At 40.4% G+C, this 23370-nt stretch overlaps 1 long non-coding RNA gene across 1 annotated transcript; it reads left to right on the top strand.

Moving 5' to 3' along the window:
• Nucleotides 1-3672: 3672 nt before the first annotated feature.
• On the top strand, nucleotides 3673-23370 carry LOC120724499. Its single transcript, XR_005693942.1, has 3 exons — nucleotides 3673-3804; nucleotides 14474-14477; nucleotides 23359-23370. It is a non-coding gene; the product is annotated as an uncharacterized LOC120724499 (long non-coding RNA).

Genomic DNA, 23370 nt, shown 5'->3' with positions numbered 1-23370 from the left:
CAACACAGACAGCATCGTCAGAAGGAAAATTGATAAAATAAATTACAAATGTTGTATTGTTCGATACATATGCGTACCGAACCGAAAGCACTGTATCGAACGGTTCAATATCGATACGAATATCGTTGCACCCCTAATATATATGTATGAAGAGAGAGAGAGAGAGAGAGAGAGAGAGAGCTATTAGTTCCTCCTTTGCACCTTCATTAATTTGTGGCCTTTCCCAGGATAGATTTTGTCATCAGTTGCAGATGGCTGGATGGGTTTATGTCACCTGTTAGATTCATCAGGATTAACACCGTGTGATGATTACATTTCCCCCCTGTGACTCTACTGGCTAATCAGACCTCTTTATATGGAGTTATGCAGTTTATGGTGGCATGTTAGTGCAGCTGCTTGTGTCAGACCACTGAGAACACGCACAAATAGACACAAACACAGTACTAGACAGGCACTGTTAAAGCACAGTAATGTGCGTGACAAAGTACAAAAGCAAGAGCAAATACAAAAGGTTGGCACACAAATGACATTTACAAATAGGTAAACACATGCTAGTTCAGTGAGTGTATGGTTTTATTTTAATATTTGGTCATTTGTGCTAATATCAGCTCAGTCATGTTTGTGCTTCTGCTTCATCATGTGTAATTAAAGTCAACACTTGTCAAAATGCTAATTCCATGCTAGCATCCGTGTTCATCCCAGCGGTGTGAAACCTTCCTCTGTGTGTGTGTGCGTGTGTGTATTGGGGAGTTGTGGTGGGAGGAGGTGGGAATAAATTTCCTACATCTTAATCAACTTGTGTGGAACAAGAATGATTTAGCATAATCAAAATTGTTACATTTTAGTAGATTTTAAGGAAGTGGCGACTCTCCAAGAAACCAGGTAAATAAGACTGTGTGTGTGTGTGTGTGTGTGTGCGTGTGTGTGTGTGTGTGTGTGTTGTTTTTATGTCACAGAGCATAAAGGTCAAACAGTCAGTTGGAATCCTTCATCAAAGCTATTACGTGATCCGCGTGCTGCCCGCAACGATGCCGTCATCACAGCCTTTGGCTCGACACACTCTCTTTGATATGTTCAGACCACATTCAGCTTATGGTAGGAGTTGATGTTTGGCATGTAAGTGTAATGGTTAACGGTTAAGGATACTTCAGAGTCTTTTTGATTGTTTTCTGCACTTGCCAGCTTGCTCTAGCCTCTCCTGAGGCTTGTTCAGAATTCAGCATTACTACAGGAAAAACCCTATTCAAATCCAAGTAAACCTTGTTTTAGCTGTATCTGTGCTTATCCAGTGTAGTTAAAAATGTTGTTGTGTATCAAATAATATATATCACATGTCACATACCCAGCAAGAGTGGGCAAAATGTTGAATAGGTCAGAGGGGCGTGTCTCTCTCTCTGTCTCTTTTTCTCTCGGCAAGAACACACCTGGTTCAGGTCATGATATTCCTTAGGAACAAGGCAAAGATCAGGAGGAGTTAGTTCACTGGTTTTAGCTGGAACAGCAGATTGAAGGCAATGTGACACACAAAAAAGCCACAGCTTTCTCTCCAGCTAAGCTGAGAGCTGTGTTTTTCAAACCACAGAAGTTGTAAGTAATGGGTGAGTTTGAAAAGCAAAAAAATGACTTATGATTGCAACAAAGGATGAGCCCGACGTTAGAGTGATTCTTTTTATTTGATTGTAGTTTTAATTTATCTGATTGCCAAAGCTTTGGGTGAACAATTAAAAAGCAGAAAAAAAGTTCTATAATCTTAGTCTTAGGTTTAGACCTCAGATGGTCAGGTCAGGCTTTAGCTTTAAGCTGTCATTGCTGCCACTCGTGTTCAGTGTTTAGGCAATGTTACAATTTTAATGTGAATTAGGATGCACAGGAAGATGAGTTTTCACTTGCAAAATCCCAAAATCCACTGAGGAATCATCTTTCTAGTGTTTCCCTTTTGGCATGAGCAGATATAGGATTGGTCAAACCATCACCACCAGTCATTTCTCCAAATAAGGAGAGTTTAGTCATGTTCACAGCAAACAGCAGGGACCTTGATCTCACTTCGACATTTCTCACAAGGCATGCGTACTCACAGCAAACCATGATTTGTTTGTGTGTCTCCTCTGTTTGCGTTACCAGCCTGTCATATTGAAGGGATGAGGGATGAGGGCTGGGATTTTAAGCCTGGCTGCCCGCATCACCACAGAGAACAGCCTCTCATCTGTCTTTAATGGAGAGTTTCTGGAGGTGAAGCCTCTTATTAAAGGGTCAGCATGGCTTCAGTCTGAGCCTCCCAGTGTTTGGAGGAAAGTACGATAGTTGGATCACGCAGGTCAGTTTGTTCCTAATGAGCAGACCTAAAATGTGATGCTGAGTGAGTGGTTCACTGCCAGCCTTCCCTTAACTGTATGTCAGTTATTAGCATCCTGTGATGAGCTGTTATGCAAGTTGAAAAAAGTGAGGAACTTTTTCTCTTTCCACTTTCTAATTTTCCTTCCTGCTCTTATCCTTCCTCCCCTTATATTTCACTCACCAACACACAAACGTGTTAGATGGTGTGTACCATCTAATTCTATTAAAATTCTCCAAAACTAACCAACAGCTGTGAACAGCAGAGAGGAAGCAATCAGCTACAGCAAGCTGTGTCGGCACACCTGTCAGTCAAACCTAAACCTTTAGTGAAATAAAGAAACCATTTTCCCTCTTCTGTGGAATTAGCTCCCAGTTTGGATTTGGGACACAGGCACCTACTTGATTAGGCTTAAAACTTTCCTTTTTCATAAAGTTTATGGTTAGTGCTGGATCAGATGAGTCCTTTCTTAGTTATGCTGCAGCAGGCCTCGGCTCTGGAGGATTCCCATGATGCAGTGAGAGTTTCTTCTTCACTCACTGTGTGTTTATACACCACTCAGTATTTAATTAGTAGTTATTACTCTCTGGCTCTGTTCCACAGTGTGTGTGTGTGTGTGTGTGTGTGTGTGTGTGTGTGTGTGTGTGTGTGTGTGTGTGTGTGTGGTGATACTGGAGGTTTCTTCCTGTTAAAGGGGAGTTTTTTCTCCCCACTGTTGCCAAGTGTTCCTGTTGGGTCTTATCCTCAGAATATCAGGCGCCCTGAGGCAACTGCTGTCATGATTTAGTGCTATATAAATAAAATTGAATCTAATTGAAAGTCTTCAAACCGGGCTGTAAACTTGCTATAAAAGTGAGAGTCCTGTTAGGCATTAGGGAAACTGCAGTTTTTACACTTTTGCATTTGCTTTCAGCCGTATTTCAGTCCTAGAGGTGCCACTTAAGAAAATATGTCCCTCAGTTTTTTGCTCTATGGCCTCCATAAGAACGTTTTTTGATGAGATTATAGACTGGATTGATCATTTCAAGTCAAATTTGACATGATGTTCATTTTGTTAATTAACTTTCCATCTTTCGATTTCTTCCTCTCATAGGATACTGGAGTCTGTCCCAGTTGTCACTGGGAGAGAGAGAGGTTTCCTAGACTGTTGTTGCTTTTGTGTACCCAGAACAGGCAGTAATAATAATGGATTGGATTTATACAGCGCTTTTCAAGGCACCCAAAGCGCTTTACAATGCCACTATTCATTCACACACTGGTGGAGGCAGCTACAGTTGTAGCCACAGCTGCCCTGGGGCAGACTGACAGAAGCCAGGCTGCCATATCGCGCCATCGGCCCCTCTGGCCAACACCAGTAGGGTAAAGTGTCTTGCCCAAGGACACAACGACCAGGACAGAGAGCCCGGGGATTGAACCGGCGACCTTCCGGTTACAGAATACGCTTCCCAAACCCCTGAGCCATGGTCGCCCCTGTATATGAGATTGTGCCTCCACCGTTCTTTTTATTTTATTTATATGATGCAAGTATTGTCCAACTAATTACAGCCTATCACAATGTAAAAACTTGATCTGCAAAAATATAAGAGAAACTTATAAATATTTCAAACAATTTTTTTAAATTTCTGTTTCTGCTCTCTCTCTGGTTATCCATCAATCCAATCCAACTGCAGTGTCACAACTCAGAGTGTTTTCACCCCGAGCTCATTAACTGACATCTGTTTGTCATTTAGCTTCAGTGGTCTCAGACCACACAGCTACATAGCGCGCCAGAGCTGTCGCTATTGCCTCACTATAGCCGAGGAATTCAGCAGTAAATTAGAGAAGAAAAAAGCTTCCTATACTTTACACCGAATTTGCCCTCCAAGCAGAATTCGTAGCTGTGCTCGAGGTGGAGGAGATAAGGAGTCAGACGACTGAAAATATAGAAGTGTCGGTGTCAAACACATCATCGCCTCTTCAGCCCTGCTTCACCTAAAAAAGGCAGAAAGAAATGTGAGCCAAATATAAAAAACTAGAAAACTTTCTCCCTTACAGAGCGTTTCAGACCTTAAACGACCAGTTCATCAAAATCACAGAGCAAAGGTGATCTGGGTAGTAGGTCTATGGCACAATCACAGGGATGATGAGGTGGAAGCAAGAGAGCCGGGTCTTTACTAAAAATGTCTTCGAGATCAAGATAGTCCAGAAACAGAAGAAAGGTCTGGTGGTTCACAGCACCTTGATTTTACTGGAGGTGTAGCAGACTTGAGACATAATGATAACAATTTAAACTCCATCCAGAGATGTAGTTCTTTTGCCAGTCTATGTTAGGGTTTTTTAGGGGTGGCCAGACAGGGTTAACGAGATCAGCTGGATTCTGTGTTCTACTAACACGAAGCCGTTCAAAGCAGAGACAGTGAACGGGTCAGGTAGAAGAATAAGCAGGATGTTCAATTCTGCAGCAAGGGAGTGATCAATGAAACTCTGGAATCGAAGCTTCGAGTGAGTGAATTTGGCCACACTGAGCATGGTCATAAAACTCAAGCGACTCCTTTGGGCTCTCTGTGGTTTGGTGAGGACTGATCGTTACAGCATGTTTCCCATACATCAATTTTACCTGTGTATGTCTGTGTAATAAATAAATAAAAGTCTTTTGTGTGGCAAGGATAATGCATTTGTCATGTGGTGCTGTGTGGCAGGCAGAGGTGTTGACTCGAAGTAGAACTGAACTCAAAAGCAGCGTTATTGTTGCACTTACCGTTGGCACGTTAGCTTAAAAACACTGATGAGATACTCTGGGAGGTGAACACAGCAGGAAACACAGGTGAACTAAATCAGGGGAAGCAAAACTGTACACAAAGCACACAGGACAAGAGACTATCAAAATAAGACAGGGAACAAATAAACACAGAGACAGACACCCAGACTGAAAACACACAATCCAGATGCAAGCAAAGAACAAACACACAAAGAGATCAAACCCCACACAGTACAGTGAGAGTAGACACGGAGATAAGAACAAAGAGAAACTTGTAAATAACTCATGAAAGAATAAAGTTACGTTGAAACCAAGCACACCATTGTTTTTCTGTCACATGGCCCTCTTCCTATTGCAAAAACAAAAGTTGTATCCAAGATGGCCGACTTCTAAATGGCCACCATGGTCACCACCCATCTTGAGGAGTTTGCCCCCTCACATATACTAATGTGCCACAAACAGGACTTTAATATCACCAACCATTCCCATGTTATTACGGTGTATCCATATAAATGGCCCACCCTGTAGTTTCATAAATTCTCGATGATGGCTGCATGAATCTATTCCAAAGACTTAATGTAAATAACTTAGAGATATTTGACCACGTAAAACTACAATAAATAAATAAATAAATAAATAAAAGTTAAATAGTAAATAAGAAAAAATGAGTGTTTTTAAATTTTGCATTTGTTTATGATTGCATGTATTAAGGCCACACTTGAAATTGCTGTTAGGCTTCAGTCACCTTCCTGAAGAGATTTCATAATAAATGCATGTATAGAGATTTACTGACAGTAATGTAACATTTATATGTCAACAATGAGATTTGATGGTGGTTTTTTAACAGTATTTAATGTTGGTTCTTGATCACCATCAAGCATTTTTAGTGTCTAGATCAATGTATGACGCAGCTGCTGTCCTCCTGGATAACATCAGCCAAACATCACCAGGAGTCACATCTTTTCTTCTTGTTCTCATATCTACCAACTCATAGATGATTGGCCGGAGGCCCATGTCTAATTAAAAGCTACATTTCAAACTTTAAAAAGGCCATATCTGCCGAAAGTTAGATGGATGACGCATATTGTTACTTAGTAGCCTGAAGGTTGGATGACTCACTCACAGGCGCTGTAGTGTTTATTAATTTGTTTGCTGCTATGTTAAGAGTCTCATAGTTTAAATGCATATTTATGTAAATTCACTGCTATCAAGACTGTCACTATTTCCACAAGATATAGAGACAAAGTCTTAATTGAATATATTAACAAGTGGAAACACCTAATGCACCTGCTTTAGGCTTCATATTACCAGTCAGTCATGGTTTGCATACCACCGATGCTGACTATGTGCATCTTTTTGTAACAGCATCTGTCTCTCTTAAATGGTTTCATGAGCATGGTATCTGCAGAAGTGATGTGATGTAATGGTGTTTAAACAACCAAGAACCGAGGCTATTTGAGAACAACGGTGGCCCTACCCAGTTTTACTAAGCAATGTTTATATTGAGATCTGCAGCTAGTGTGTATTATATTAATCTCAGTAATTTTAAATTGTACATGTTTTTAAATGAAATGCTGGTGTGAAGTTTTCTGATTTACAAAAAACAGATAAACAAAAAGTAATTTTAAAATGAATAAGCATCGTTTTAGGGTCATACAGTGGGACTGTTACACTGTGCTGTTTAATAAATATTACTTCTTTCAATTTGGGAATCAGTGACAGCTGACAGAGGAGCAGACTGCTGGCTTTGGATGAGAAAATGTGTCATGTTGTTAAGCTTACAGTTGTGGCCACATTTCTATAGCCCTATGGAGTATTTTCAGTGTTTGGTATAAGACAGGGTAGGATTTACAGATAAGGAGACTTAATGAGTGCCCTTGATTTGTGCAGCAGGCAAATACCACATGATTGTTCATTTTGTAATTGTTTTTTATTTTAATTCTCTGTAGTCTTTACAATAGACTTTGCATAAAATCTGCATGTAGCAACAATTTTGGGGTACACTGTGGAGCCACAGTGCCAATACACCTACACGAGCGCTGTCATATGTAGGCTGTGGTCCTGACAACTTGTTGAAGTTTAAACCCACATCTGAATGGTGATTTATGACACTTTGAATTTAGCATCATTTCAAAACTGCTGTAGAAGAATTTAAACAGAAATCTCTTTGGTTTATAGAGAATAATCTGAGAAAGAGGAGAATGCTTTCAAAAAGTGTTAATCATTTATTTTCATCAATCAACAAAATGCAGTGAATGAACAAAAGAGAAACCTAAACCAAATCAATATTTGGTGTAACCACCCTTTGCCTTCTTCTAGGTCCACTTGCACACAGTTTTTGAAGGAACTCGCCTGGTAGGTTGTTCCAAACATCTCTGAGAACTAAGCACAGCACAGATCTTCTGTGGATGCAGCTTCCTCACATCCTTCTGTCTCTTCATGTAATCCCAGACACACTCCATGATGCTGACATCAGGGCACTGTGGGGGCCGTACCATCCCTTCCAGTACTTCTTCTTCTTCTTTACGCTGAAGATAGTTCTTAATGACGTTGGCTGGGTGTTTGGGGTCGTTGTCCAGAATACATTTGGGGCCAATAAACAATCATTTATATTTCTGAAAGCGTTCTTTGTTTAGAGCATTTTTCACACCTACCTAAAACTTTTGCACAATACTGTATCTCTCTCTCTCTCTCTCTCTCTCTCTCTATATATATATATATATAGAGAGAGAGAGAGAGAGAGAGAGAGTGAGAGAGAGAGAGATTTGAAACGTGTGGCACATTGTGCTGTTTGTTATGAATGATGCACGTTGTTCAAAAACCCATAACAAAGGTTTAAATCTAAAATAACAAAACAATAAATCATCCATCCATTTTCTACTGTTTATCTGAAGTCGGGTTGCGGGGCAGTCACCTACTCCAGCTTATACAGGGAAACATCAAGGTGTTCCCAGGCCAGCCAAGAGACATGAATTCCAGGAGGGGAGTACCTCTACTGCCTACTACCTCTACTCCGGGGGAGTAGCACCTCTACTGTGAGCCCCTCCCCCTCTGAGGGAAAGCCTAACTTCCCTTCGGAGAAAGCTTATATCCACATTCTTTCACCTTTAAACAAACTAACAACAATAGTGTAAACAAAAAGATCAGGCCTAGAATCTATCCCATGGCAGAGGTGGGGTACACCTGGACAGTCTCTTGCAGGGCTAACACAGAGAGACAGAAAACCATTCACACTCACATTCACAGCTATGAGAAATTTAGAATCACCACTAAATTCACTCCACTAGCTGTATGTCTTTGGACTGTGGGAGGAAGCTGGAGTACTCAGAGAGAACAAACATGGGGAGAAATTTCAGTTACAAATTACAAGACAAAACGAATATATAACTAATGTATCGATCATGAATTCAGTGAGATCAGTGTTCTTCTCCGTCACTCCTGATTGTTCTGTCACGATCACCATATGCCAAAATATTTTCCTAGTCAGGGCTTTTTCTCCTCACAGATGCAGGGATGTAGGGATGTATCTCTGTATCGCTCTGTATGAGCTTCTCACTCACACACTGTCACACATTCACACACACTCTAACCTCAAGTGTTTGATGAACTGTACGATTAAAGGTTAATGGATTTTTACAGCTGTGAGAGTTAGCCGTAATTGTGTCCTAATTAGAGTTGATTCAGCTTTGCTCCTTCAGTGCCTCTCTCGACAATTAGCCTCTCACTTCCCCTGCAGAGCGGCTCTTTTCTCCAGGACCAGAAATTAGGGCGGCTGGAGCCACGTTGCGGTCAGGCCCTAGCGGGGAGAGTATCTCTTCTCCCTAACAGGACCTGAGTGTCCTGACTGTCCTGTCGAGTCATGCAGCTAGATTTATTAATGCACTCCGTAACTGAAGGGATCAAAGGCTGACAAAAGAAACTCTGACCACAACTTGATAAAAGAGGATAACTAGCAGGGTTAACTTGGTTTACGTTGTAAGACCAAGCCTACGTGCATACTAATCCACTTTCATTTTAAAGTATTATTTCAGGTGAAAACAAGCGTTCAGTCCAAGCGTTGACAAACTTCAGAATCTGTAGTAACACACCTGTTATTGCATGCCAGGTGAGGAAGGTGTGTGTGGTGACGATGGTGTTGCACTTTGCTGTCTTGAAAGAAAAATGATCCCTTGTGCAAACAGAGGTCTTTCCTCTTACTCAGAAATGTCCCTAAGATAAAGGAATACATCACCTGGGAAACATGCATTATAGTTATCTGTTACATAGAAAATTAAATACATACAACCAAAATGTCCATCCTCAGGACTTCCACTAACAGGAGAAACATGTGCTCTTCAAGCCTACAATAGGAGACATTAATAAGCTGTACCAAAATCAAATGATTTTATTTTCATTGGCATCTGCAGCTCAACTGATGTCTCTATTCTTCTGAAACTGGGGCCAGAGGCAATCCTTCTCTGTCTCTATCTTTTTGCATCTTAATCCCCACATTTCTCTGACTGTGTAAGATTGATAAGATGTTTAAAAACAGCATTTTTTAAAAATTCAGACCCCAAATCCTCCAAACTGTATTTAAACCCAGATATATACCCAATCCCAATCACTGTGCATGTTGTTTTTTATGCCTGTCAATTAATCAGATCCTCTTTATTCCCCTTCCAGCATTAGGAATGCAGCATTATCCTCTGCTATATATTGACATTTCTTAACTGCATCAGATTAATTCAACAGATGCTACTGATATTACAGATAATCTATTTCAATATCACATCCTGTGGCTGCTAGTAATTTTAAAACGTTACCAGCCAAACTAATGCATAAGGTCATAAAATAGAGTTCAAGAGGCTGAAGTTATTTATTAATAATAATAATTGTTACAACAATCATATTAGATTGTTGTAACAATTACAGCACTAGTTACCACACAAAGCACAGGTTGCAACTGATCTCAGAGCAGTGAAAGCTGATCCAGCAGCAGCTTCGCTCACACACTGGTTTCTGACGGTAAAGGATGGGGACCAGAGTTTTATCCACAATGAGCATGAACAAATTACCAAAAAGAAGCTGCTGACCTCTTAGCCTCAACAGCTCAAGTCATAGTTAATGGGAAAGGGACACACCTATATGACAGAGCTACAGTTTGAGCACCAAACAAGAAACAATTTTAGCAACAATTTTCGACTGTGGATAGCTGTCGACTATCCGAGTTAAAAGGAAAGAAAGATCAGTTTACTTTGATATGTTAATTTTTGCCCACTTTTAGTTTAGACAAGACAAGCACTACTTGCCTTTCTTGTTCTGATAGAACATCATTGATTCTCAAAATAACCAGACTGCATTCTGGTTTCTATAGTTGTTCTGTATCTGGTAAGGCATCGGTCACACAGAGCTACAATCTGTTGGCAACTGTATGTTGCTGGGATGCAAAAAGGATTTTACACCATAAACCTGCTTGTGTTTGGTTTGGTCACTAACAGACTGCCACGGTTCCTTGTAGCTTACATAGAAAATGGCTGCTTGTTTGCAAACACTTGAGGGGTGGCTGCAGGTCTGGAGGTCGAGCAGGTTATCTACTAGATTGGTGGTTCAATCCTTGCCTGCTCCACTCTACATGCCAAAGTATCCATGGGGAAGATACCGAACCCTGTGTTACTCCCGATGCATTCATCAGAGTGTGAATGTGCGTAAATCTTAGATTGCAAGCATCCACCCATCCATCTTCTTCCGCTTTATCCAGGGCCGGGTCGCAGGGGTAGCAGCCTAAGCAAAGAGGTCCAGACCTCCCTCTCCCCAGCCACCTCCTCCAGCTTATCCGGGGGAACACCAAGGCGTTCCCAGGCCAGCCGAGAGATATAATCTCTCCAGCGTGTCCTGGGTCTGCCCCGGGGCCTCCTCCCGGTGGGACATGCCTGGAACACCTCACCCAGGAGACGCCCAGGAGGCATCCTTGTCAGATGCCCAAACCACCTCAGATGGCTCCTTTCGATGTGGAGGAGCAGCGGCTCTACTCTGAGCCCCTCCCGGATGGCTGAACTTCTCACCCTATCTCTAAGGGAGAGGCCAGCCACCCTTCGGAGGAAGCTAATTTCCGCCGCTTGTATCCGCGATCTCGTTCTTTGGGTCACTACCCACAGCTCGTGGCCATAGGTGAGGGTAGGGACGTAGATCGACCGGTAAATTGAGAGCTTCGCTTTTACACTCAGCTCTCTCTTCACCACGACGGGCCGGTGCAGCGTCCGTATCACTGAACCATAGTGAAACTTGAAAAAGTGTAATGTAAACTAGAAATGGAGACTTTGCCTGCAAAGTAAAAATGGCATCTTTTGAAATGTGTTGGTTTCAGCGTTAAGACCCAACTTTTACTTTGATGGCAAAAGGCTTCTGTTTCCAGGTTATGCTGCAGTGTTCACACTTCTATAAACACTGAATATTTCACTAGTGTTTGCTGACAAGTTTTTAAGATAACTGGTAATTAAAACAATCACATGGGTGGTTTCAGTGCATTAACATATAACTTTTTCCAACTGCCAGGAACCACTTGCAAAACCCGCAAAACCGGTAGTCGTCAAGTGATTTCCCACTGGACTCAATGCACTGTGTGACTGGGGCTTTAAGCCCATCGTGCATCAGCGGTGTCCGTTCTGCTAACAAAAGAAACTAAGAATAAAAGTGGTACTAAGAGAGGCATAAATAGGAAGTGGATACCTTTACGAGCTTGCTTTCAGAGTTGTATTTCATGCTTTTGCAATCCTCCTCCTCTTTCTTCAACCACCTGTACAGTCTCTGCATATTAGACTCTTGGTCTATTGTAGCTCAAGAGTTGGGGGTTCGCCTTGTAATCGGAAGGTTGCCGGTTCGAGCCCCGGCTCGGAAAGTCTCGGTCGTTGTGTCCTTGGGCAAGACACTTCACCTACTGGTGTTGGCCAGAAGGGCCGATGGTGGGATATGGCAGCCTCGCTTCTGTCAGTCTGCCCCAGGGCAGCTGTGGCTACAACTGTAGCTTGCCTCCACCAGTGTGTGAATGGGTGGATGACTGGGTGTGTAAAGCGCTTTGGGGTCCCTATGGGGGACTAGTAAAAGCGCTATACAAATACAGGCCATTTACCATTTGGTGAACAAAACCAGTGTCGTGTAATAACATCACAAATGCACTAAAGATTGCAGCAATATCAGAACACACAGCAGAGTGTGAGTCTGTCAGTCAAAGTAAAAAAGCACAATTAAAGCAGCGAAGCACAAAGACTTTTAAGTGGGTGACAAATTTAAAAAGCTTTTTTTTTTTTGGTCCCCTTATGTGTCTCTTTGAATTAATTGCCAGTTTTCTCCTCTCACCTTGGATTTAATTCAGCCCTGCACAATGATAGAAATTACTGAAAGAATACTTATAACCTTTAACTAAAAGTTCGATAGCCAAATACAGTAAAGAAAAAAACCCACATGCCTACAACTTTAATCTCATTTAAAGTGATCTGAATCTGAATTAGAGCTGGGCGATAGAACGATAACGATATGTATCGCGATATAACTTTTACTCGATAGAGAAATTAAGCTATCGCGATAGACCTCGCCGCTCTGGTCCTCTTAAAAAAAAAAAAAAAAAAAAAAAGGTCAGCCAATCCAAATTAAGTAGCGCAGAGCCGAACCAATCACAGCCACAGCGTCACGTCGCGTGACTTGTTACGTACAGCACAAGTGCCAAGCCGCACGTGTGTTTGTTTGGGAAGCAGCCAGCGCGTAATGGAGGAAATGAATGTGCCGACTAGAAAAATCAACCGAGCGTGACCGAAGAGATGATGGTTCCAATGCCGGAGAGATTGTCGAACGGAAGAGCCATAGAAGTTCCGTAGTGTGAAGGTATTTCGGCTATTTCAAGTCTGACAAAAAACAGAGTAGCGTGCACTGTAAATTGTGCCGAAAGCAAGTCTGGAAATACAATAAACTGGTGCATGCGTCACACTGTGCGCCACGTTATTGTTTCGGTGAAATGAATTTCTACAATACTGTTACTGTTAATTCTACTCTCTGCAGTGTTTAAATGCTTACATATACACACAGTTACTGTCCGTCCACACATACGACTCGGTTCTGCTTCTATGCCCCAGCTTTGTTTACTTTTTCCCACCGAGGCTTCTAGACTTCTGATTGGCCAACATTTCTGCACGGTTAGGAATCTAGCTCCACCTGCTGCTTTGGCATGTTCCTAGCAGCGTTTTCCTTCATTTCTGCCTTTATGTGTGGACGGGATTATTTTTTAAAACGAAAACGGAAAATCTCCGTTTTTAAAAATACCCGTGTACGTGTGGACGTAGCCTCAGTCTCTGACTGGAAGCGCTAATTCGTCATTCGGCTTTTGTCAGACTAAAGTAACTGTTAAAACTGTTTGAAAAGCTAAGCTATACAACAAGGAGAGATTGAGAATTTCCTTTTAGTTCTCAGTTTATTTGATATTGACAAAAGTTAGTCAGTTTTGTCTGTTCTTCTGTAAAACAAACTAAGATTTATTTTTAGAATTAATATTTTGTTTCTAAGTGGAATTGACAGTTTAGTCTGTTTAATTTGTTCTATTTTGAAACTTAAACGCTTTAGTGGCTGCCTTTTGTGTAGTTTGCAATATTTGCCTTTATTTATCTGAAAAAGTCTCATGTTCCTTAAGTACATCTACCCTGTTGAACTTATTATGGGAAATAAATATTTAAATCAAAACAAGCTGCTGATTATTTCACATTTTACTTGTGAGCAACGGCACATTTAAATCTTACAAATATAGTTATTTGGCTTATATCGTGATAGATATCGTTATCGCCTGAAATGAAAAAAACATATCGTGATATGAAAAAATCTCATATCGCCCAGCTCTAATCTGAATTAAGAGTTTTAGGCTCACATAATTATATTTCATGACTATAAACACAATAAATTAGCCGCATATGTAAAAATAATATTCCTGCTATAAATAAAGGTTACTTGCTGACCTAATAAGCAGTATAAGCTTGAGTGAGTATTTCTTCCTAACTGGATTAAACATTAATTTACCAGTATAACTATTTTATGTAATGTATGCTTGCCAAAATTAGAGCAGGGATCATAATTTATGCATCCAGACTCACATTTAAGGCAGCAAGTGGAGTTTACCACACATTCAACATGTTTAACCCTTAACACACCACACCCTTTCATTTACATGGCGCCTAAGTACAGTTATGCACTGTTGTGCATTTGTCCCTCTGCAATAACCCCACTGAGATGTACTTAAACACAGCGGTGACTGAATATGCACAAGTCGTTTTTGCGGTTAGTTTCACTAAAAGTAGATACATGATTTCCATGGAACCATTATAATTGTAATAATCTGTATGCTTCTGGGGGGACCACAGAGAGTCAGTCAAGAACTCTGTACTGGAAAGTAAAGTGATATATCCATCTGTCGTCATTTATATTTAGTTGCCACCATCCGCGTGGTTGTGGCTGTAGCACAGAGCAGAGCAGGCATCTGTGGCAGCTGAGGTGGACGAGGGCTGCAAAGTGGCTTGCAAGAGATGCGCACGTGCTAAAGCGACTTTAATAGGGCGCTGATCTGATCTGCAGAGCTACAGAGAGGTAGGTTGTTGATCTCCTGACTCACATAACTACTGTGTCCCCTAATATAATACTCCTGGGAGACTTTAATATTCATATGGATAACAGTGATCATCCACTCACCAAAGACTTCTCATCCTACCTCGATAGTTTTGGCTTTAAACAACACATAAACTTTCCTACTCATACTAAGGGCCATACTTTGGTCCTAGTTTGTTGCTCTGGACTTACTCCTTTTAATTGTAAAGCTGATGAACTGCTAATTTCTGACCACTTGCTTCTTTCTTTCAATATGAAAATGACCTTTTCTATAACCAAGAACCTTTGTACCATTTCTTTTCGGAATATTAAGAAAATCAATCCTGATACTTTCTTTTGCTTTCTCTAGTCATTTGCATTTTCATAACCTGCTCACCCAAGAGGACTTAGTTTCCTATTATAACTCTAGTCTCAATAGTATTCTAAACTAGAGATGGCACGATACCACTTTTTTATGTCCGATACCGATACCGATATCATAAATTTGGATATCTGCCGATACCGATATGAATCCGATATAGTGTTTTTTAATCAACAAAACTGTTTTTAAATATCTTGCTGCATTTTGTATAAGTTCATACTCAAGTTTAAAACAACAACTACACTAAAGCTATTCTGTTATACCTGTATGCAAAAAAAAATATTTCATAGTTCAGCAATACTGATCAATCTAATAAACTTAAACCTACACCATCCTCCCTATTCTGGTATTTTAAAGAGTACTTAGCATAAATATTAAGCAACCTAACTAATAGGGTTCCAACTCCCAGCAACAACAAAAATAAATAAATAAAAAATAGGGAACCACCCCTCACGCTCCACCTCATGATGCTTAATCGACGTAATCAACCTTAATTTGATGCAGTGTGAAAAAAAATGCACAGAAATAAATTATTTTTCAAGAAATATTAAATAGATTCAACATCTTTCTTCAACAAAATTGCAGACTGCACAGATGGTACCTTCCCAAAGGAAAAAGTACTATAGCTTACTAGGGTATATTAGACTTAATAGTTACTATATACAGTAATTGACTTCTATTCATTTTACATCAAATTAAAACTTTGGGTGTCAGATAATTATGTATTAAAAGCTCGACATTTTAAATGAGAATAAGAAAGAAAAGTATGTCTTTGTGCCCCCTTTTCCCTGTTAATGCCCTATCGGCCCCCCTGGCTATACTTTGCTAGATCCGCCCCTGCAGTTACCAGCCGTCAGCTGCGTAGAAAAGGATCCTGGTGTAGAAAGTAATATTAAATACATTCTAACAACAGCTTATCAAGCTTAAACGTGCTGCTGTTGTTCAGCCGCTGGTTTCCTCTTTCTGGTGCAAAGTGGGCCAAAAACAAAGAAGAGAGACGGACTCGCAACAGAAAAGCCGATTACCGTTACTTTCCCGTAGTAACGCTGCGTTACTGCGTTACTAAAACCGTGATTTTTTGCGAGAATGTCTCACGACAGTGACGTAAGCGAGTGCGCCGTTAGTGACAACAGCTGTGTGCAGATCAACAATGGATCACATATCGATTGTGGGAGAGAGTATGAGCGTGCAGCGTTTAAAGCGTGGAAGTACTGACCTTACTTTGAGTTTGATTCCATAAAAAGTGACAAAAACATTAGCGTCCATTGTGAAAAACTTCTTTTTACAGCGAAAAAAACCCCTAAACTTCCAAGCAAGCACCGAGTGCGCAACAACGTAATGGGAAATTCACAGAGAAACTCGCGGATTCTTCAACTGACCGCGGCACACCTGCACCAGGGTAAACCTCCGCCTACCGCAGTCCTGCTTTACAGATGAAAATAGAGCAACAGGACCGCTGAGTCTTTGACTTTATTTATTTTCTGCTGTGTTTTACTTGCATCTATTTGAAAGAGTGAGTGTAAACACAAAAAATATTTTATTTTATGTGCTGGAATGTGCAGAAAATAGGTTTAAATGTTAAACTAATTTATTCAAGTCAGAGAATGTTGCATATAATTAAATTTTTGCTTGATGCATAAAGTTAAAAGATTAAAACTGATAAAACAAGTTAAAAAAAGAGACTTTTCCATTTGATTACATTTTGTATGATGGATTATGTAGAAAAAGTAGAATTGGGCTGAAAGATCTATCGCTTTATCACCTCTTCAGGTTGTAAATCGTGTTTTTAAAAAGTAACTAAGTAACTAAGTAACTAAGTAATTAATTACTTTTGAAAATAAGTAATCAGTAAAGTAACGGGATTACTTTTTTGGGGAAGTAATCAGTAATTAGTTACTGATTACTTTTTTCAAGTAACTTGACCAACACTGCACATTAATAATGTTACTCTGTCTGCATATTTTCAATTGTGCAACATTAATCGTCTCCGTCCTTTTCTCACCCCACATGCCACTGCCATTCTTGTCCATAGCCTTGTTACTTCCCGGATTGATTATTGTAACTCACTTCTTTTTGGTCTTACTCAAATATCCATCCACAAGCTCCAACGCGTCCAGAACTCTGCTGCCCGTATCATCACCAGGACCCCTTCTGTCGACCACATCACTCCTACCTTGCAGCAGCTTCATTGGCTCCCGGTCAAATATCGCATCAATTTCAAAATACTCTTGTACACATTTAAGGCTATTCATCATCTCTCTCCTCCATATTTCTCTGATCTGGTTCAGATCACCGCCCCATCTCGTTGTCTCAGATCTTCTTCTTCCCTTTCACTCTCCGTCCCTTCCCCCTGTCTTGCCACCATGGGGAGCAGGGCTTTCAGCTGCTCTGCTCCACGACTCTGGAATTTCCGACCTCCTGATTTAAGAAACATCTCTTCCTTCTCACTCTTTAAGTCCAAACTCAAAACCCACTTGTACAAAATAGCTTATCCCACATAACCTCTCCACTCTGCTGTTTTATTTGTTTATGTCTCGTGCTTTTATGATTCTTTAAACTGCTTGCTTTTATGTTGCTTTTATTCTACTGTGTACAGTGACCCTGAGTGTTTTGAAAGGCGCTTTCAAATAAAATGTATTATTATTATTACTATTATCAGCTGAACCATCACACCTGATATAAGTTGAGCTGTTTGAATTTGTGTCCTGCCTACACTGAGTTTGTGAACAGTGATCAGAAGGGATCTTATATTTTAGGGAAAGTTTACCTCAGGCCATGACATTTATTTATAATTCATATAATAAATGAAGTGCCCCAAATGCACTGTAGTAGTGTAGTGATTCAAGTTTTTTTTTCTTTTTGAAGCAAAGCCAGGTGTAACAATATTTTGTGGCTCCGAGGAAGAAACCAGAGGAGCTGTTGCTGCACTGCTGAGGTTAGCCAGACTTTGCAAACCAATTTGACACGATATGTGTTTGCAACATCATGCAGCGATATGTTTCAGTGACATTCATAAAGCAGGATTTGATTAATTAGAATGGTGTAGCAATCTATCATCAAACATGTTGCCTCAGATTAGTTTATCACATTTCAAAAGAAGTTGACTGGGAGTCATTCGGACCTGGGGATTTTTTATTTATTTACTTTTGGGGGCACTGAGCAGCTGTAGCATTGCAGTTTAAAGCAACGTTGACAAAGGATGCATTAGCTTCAGCCTCAAGCTGTGGTTGTTGCTGCTTGAGCGTGTTCTGATCTTTGTGAAATGTTGCTGCAGACAAAGTCTGTCTGAGGAAAAGGAGATCTAATGAGAACAATGGCCTTGCCTCTGTCACGACTGTCTCCCACATTTCTTCTTCTCTCCCTGTGATTGAGTATTCAGGGAATGAAGTGACAGATTATCAAGGCAAAGTCAAGCTGGTGTTACAGTAAACAATAGAGCATTGATCGAACAAGACCATTATTTTGAAAGACTTGGACATTTGCTTTTCAAGGTCCAATAAAAAGAAGTTGTTTTGTGGTTTTAAATTGTGGCTCAAAATCACTTTGCTGTTCATAAAGACAGAAAATAAAACAAGAAAGAGATTGTGTGCATCTGCAGCTGCACTCACACACACTAATGTTTTAATGCTGGTGCAAATGTTATATATCCTCTGTGTACCTGGGACATATAAGGACAATCTACACTTATGAATGCACAGTATTGTTTGTAGCTTTGTGTTTTTGTTATGTGATTCAGAGATGTGTCTCTCAGGATCAAAGCTGATGTGTCCGTCCCGTCTCTGTCCTCCAGCCGTCTCTCAGATGAGTTAATTCCTCTCATGTCTGTCACAGGGGGACATTTGTATCCTCATTGTCCTTCACAAAAGCCTGATCTGACACTAAATGCTGTTTTCATTCTAAGGCACTACCTTTCCCATAGTTACATATCTTTAAACATGTGCCCAACTAAAATTAATATTGATTGAGGCATAAGTAGAGACTCAGAAACACACTAATAATAAAATGATTAGTACAGGCCCTGCTCTCATATTCTCTTATTATTCAAAGTACTGAGTAACTTTGTTTCCATGGACATGAGTGCACTGTTTATTAATACTTCCCCGGTCTTGATCACATTCAGGATATGAGGTTTAAATGGAACAACAGCTTCCTGGTAAATGATTACTGCATGATTTTTGGGTGATGCTCACTGAGATGCTGTATCACGTGGAGCTAAATCAGGGACAAAAGTTGTATTAATTTGAAAAAGTGTTTGGTTTCTTTTAGAGATGGACCGATCCAATATCACGTATCGGTATCGGTCCGATACTGCCGTAAATTACTGGATCGGATATCGGAGAGAAATAAAAAATGTAATCAATCCATTAAATATCAAAAAAGCACCTCACAAAACTTGCGACACGGCGTAACTCGGCTCATAACTGTAGCACGTCGCAGCAGTATGCGTCACGTGATAGAGCGGCTGTGTGTATTTGTAGCCTCGCTACCAAACCAGCATTTCATCTCCGAGGAAGTGATCTCAGAGAGAAGTAAAGCAAATGTGTAAGTTCATCTCTGAATGTTTGTAAAGCATTCCCGCGTTAAGCTTAACAACCGATATATGGAGCGACTGCCTCTTCTCTCTCCCTCCCTCTCCTGCAACTACTTCAATCATGAAACTGATCAACCCCAAAGGCCTACTTTGGAGTTCTTATCCTTGCAGGAGTTTTCAGGTCCAAAGGGGAATCCACAGAATCCCTGTGGGATGCAGAAACCGGCACGAACCTTTCCGTGCATCAATGTCTCTGGAAAACTTCCACAAAATTTCCAGGATTATCCGTTTTGATAACCGAGACGACAGACCAGCTCGACGGCAGAGAGACAAGCTAGCTGCCATCAGGACAGTGTGGGATAAGTGTGTGCACCGCCTCCCCCTGTTTTACAACCCTGGGCCTAATGTCACCATTGATGAGCAGCTGATCCCATTTAGTTGTGAAACATATTGCTTCACATGTAAATGTGTTGTGCCTTTCCACTCACTCCACTTGATTATAACTGATTTTTTATAAAATGTTATAAAAAAAAACCCAAAAAACAAGAAGCACATTAATTCATAAATGTGATCTAACAAAGGTAAAGGGAAAAAATTAACCATGTTTGCTGTTCATATGGCTTGTAATTGGGATGAAGTAAGTTGAGTAATTTAACATAAAATAAGAACACTGGCTGAGTAACAAAAATATGAACACCACACAAGGGTTAAGGTGGGAAAAAATGTACCACAGCAACACAATACTGTTAACCAATTGGCTGGCAGGTCACTAAGCCGCATGAGACGTCAACGTTGTAGAGAAATCTAAGGATTGTTTGTTTATTTCTGTACATCATACTGAAATTAGAATCCTCCACCTTACTAAATCTTTCACACTGAAGTATAATTCAGGCATTATAGTGACAGTTGAGGTTTAACAGTGCTGCACTGAAAAACATGTCAAAACAGGCTCTGATAGCAGCTTCACAACAGCAGCTGCTCTTGAGAAATGAGTAAATATTTATCTGAACTATGCTGGGGGGGGGGGGTTCTAGGTGTAATTGCAGTTTTTATTTATATACGCCAGATTAGGACTTCTTTTTCATGAGCTGCCACTTTCACTGCTGTAACACAGCTGTTAATTCTGAGAATGATGCTAATGCTGAACCAGCACATTGATGTTTTAAAATATGTGCTTTTTGCACTCAATTAGTGACTTTTGTATCAAATTGCACGTTCTGTTATTTTATTATTGGAAATGAAGGTATGACAGTTGCAAAGGATCCGCCTGGCACTCGCGGAGTTTCACACTCACTGACATACAAAATCCATCTGAAGGCTCTGCCACACAGAAAGCATCATAACACACACACACACACACACACACACACACACACGCGCACACTGACTTTCACATGTATCATTAAAAGGAGGGATCTCTGAGGTGAATTAGGTTAGTAATCTTGTTTTTCTCACTTTGTGCCCATGGTAACTAATGCAGTCATAAATGGCATTAGTTACCATAGTGACTTGTGTTCACTGATGCTAAACATTTGTCCAACATTCAGTTTCCATACACATAAGAGGAAGGTGGAAGTCCCATGTCTATAATGTTACATCTTTCAGTGTTTCAGGAGGGGCCATTAAGCAGTTTGCCTGTTCTCCTGTCTCCGTACTCCAGTGTGAAGACATGCATGTTAGCTTAATAAGCTGTAGGTATGAATTTGCTGGCTCTGAAATGGACGGGTGCCTTTCCAGATCTGCTCATCACCCACTGTTACTTTTTTTCAATAACGAGTCATCGTACTAATTACTATTTCTATCGTTACAACGCCGTTATCGTTACTAAGAAGAAAATGCGGTGCGGTCGTAGCTGTAAGTAATCTGGGCGCTACAGCTTTAAGCAGCTGCGTGCGCTCCCGCGGGAGGCGATCACTTTCTAGCAGACGATCACTTTTTGGCACAACACCTGGAGCTAACGGGGCAAAACAATTGCATGAGTGCTGCTGTTTGACTGAGGAAGAATAACGTTGTCGTGGTAAGCCAATCACATGACCACTTAAAGACAAAGCAACAAGGTGACATATACATTATAAACTGTGTTGATAGGCCACGTAAAACCAGAGTCATGATAAACAATATATACGCAGCGCTTTTCCCTGAATAGTTTCGTCACGTTTAACGTCTAAGGACAGCGCAGCGAGCACTCTCTGCTTATGAGCAAACCAAAAACAGCCCGTTCGTGTTGGTGGAAAAAACGCACCATGTCGACCAATCAAAAATGATATGGCAACATGACATTTGGTTGTTTAGGAAGAGGGGGGAGTTTTAGGAGTGACGGAGAGAGAGAGAGAGAGTTTTGAGATGTGAGAGATTTGTGACATTTAGCGTGTTTGGAGTGTGTACTTAATGTGTTGTTTTGTGTAGTTAGTGTGTAGTATTGTGGATAGTTTTGTGTTGTGTGTCAGAACAATGAGGCGACTGCTGTCTCCAGGTAGAAACAGGAGTGACACCTGCTGCTGTCAGACCTGCAGGTATCAGGCTGTGATGTTCTCCTTTATAGTGGACAGAAATAATTTTTTTGGAGTGGCACAAATAATTTGTGTGACATCTTATTGAATGCAGAACAGCTGATTGTTCTGTAAATAGTTTGAAATGGTTATTTTTTAAAAAAAAGGTAAATGGCTGCAAATAAATTTGTTGTTTGCAAAACTTGTGCATATGATTTTAAAATTGACAATTTATATTTGCATTTAAAGTTATGAAATATGATTCATTAAACATGTTTGTGGTCGGATTTTATGTTTTCTGTCTGATTTTCGATCAATTGTGTTAATACAGTAACTGTACAAACATAACTGTAAATTCAGACACGTGAGGTTGTGCTGAAAAGAAGGAGACCAAACAAGGCAAAGGAAATCGTTTTTAAAGGTGAAATGTAGACGGAAAATCAAAAGTAGTAAAAATGGCCAATTACAACCTGAACCCCAGAGGGTTAAACATTTTTTTAAAGTAACGCAATAGTTACTTTTCAAGTAATTAATTACTTTTAGAATCTTGTAACTCAGTTACTAACTCAGTTACTTTTTTGAAGAAGTAACTAGTAACTATAATTAATTACTTTTTCAAAGTAACTTGCCCAACACTGGTTGTAGCAAAACCAAATAACTTTTCTGCATGTTGTCTGCTTAAAGTCTGGGGAGGGGCCACCTTAATGGGAGTGTAGACATGGACATCTCTGGCCAACAGACTTCTCTTAGGCCTCACCCTCAGACGAATAATATAAATTTCCAGTATTTTAATAGGTGTTTACTTAGCTAACAACCATTAACTAGCATTAGCTGACAGTTTAACACTCCAACCTCTCATTCAAATTCTTGCTTCAAAAACCAAATGCTAACATTACAGCTTTAAATGGCGACATTAGCATTCTGAAGCCTCAGTGTAGCCACCATGACATCACCCATTAGACTCCAGTGGGTGACATGGTGACTATGTCTGTGTGATATATCGCAAAGTACTTCCTTTTATTATATATATTTTTTAGTCGTAGAGAAAGTTACAAATGAGGAAAGGGCAAGTGTGCTAAGAGTTGAGTTTGATGACATTTTCCTGAGCTTGAGGTGGAAGATATAAAGGGGCAGCCTCTATTTGAGTTTATTGCATTTAAAGTGATAGCTGGAGTGAACTACAAATATATTTCTAATGCTTATTGTCAGGATTAGTGTCGTGGATGAGAGAAGGAGGACCCAAATGCTGGACTCACAGGTAGGTAGGTGAAGGTTGGTGTTTATTGTCGACAGAGTGAACAAACA

The sequence above is a fragment of the Simochromis diagramma genome, unplaced genomic scaffold, assembly GCF_900408965.1.
Source record: "Simochromis diagramma unplaced genomic scaffold, fSimDia1.1 OVJJ01000692.1, whole genome shotgun sequence".
NCBI lineage: Eukaryota > Metazoa > Chordata > Actinopteri > Cichliformes > Cichlidae > Simochromis > Simochromis diagramma.
Note: the sequence above shows the minus strand (reverse complement) of the source record. Positions and strands in the feature narration are given on the sequence as shown.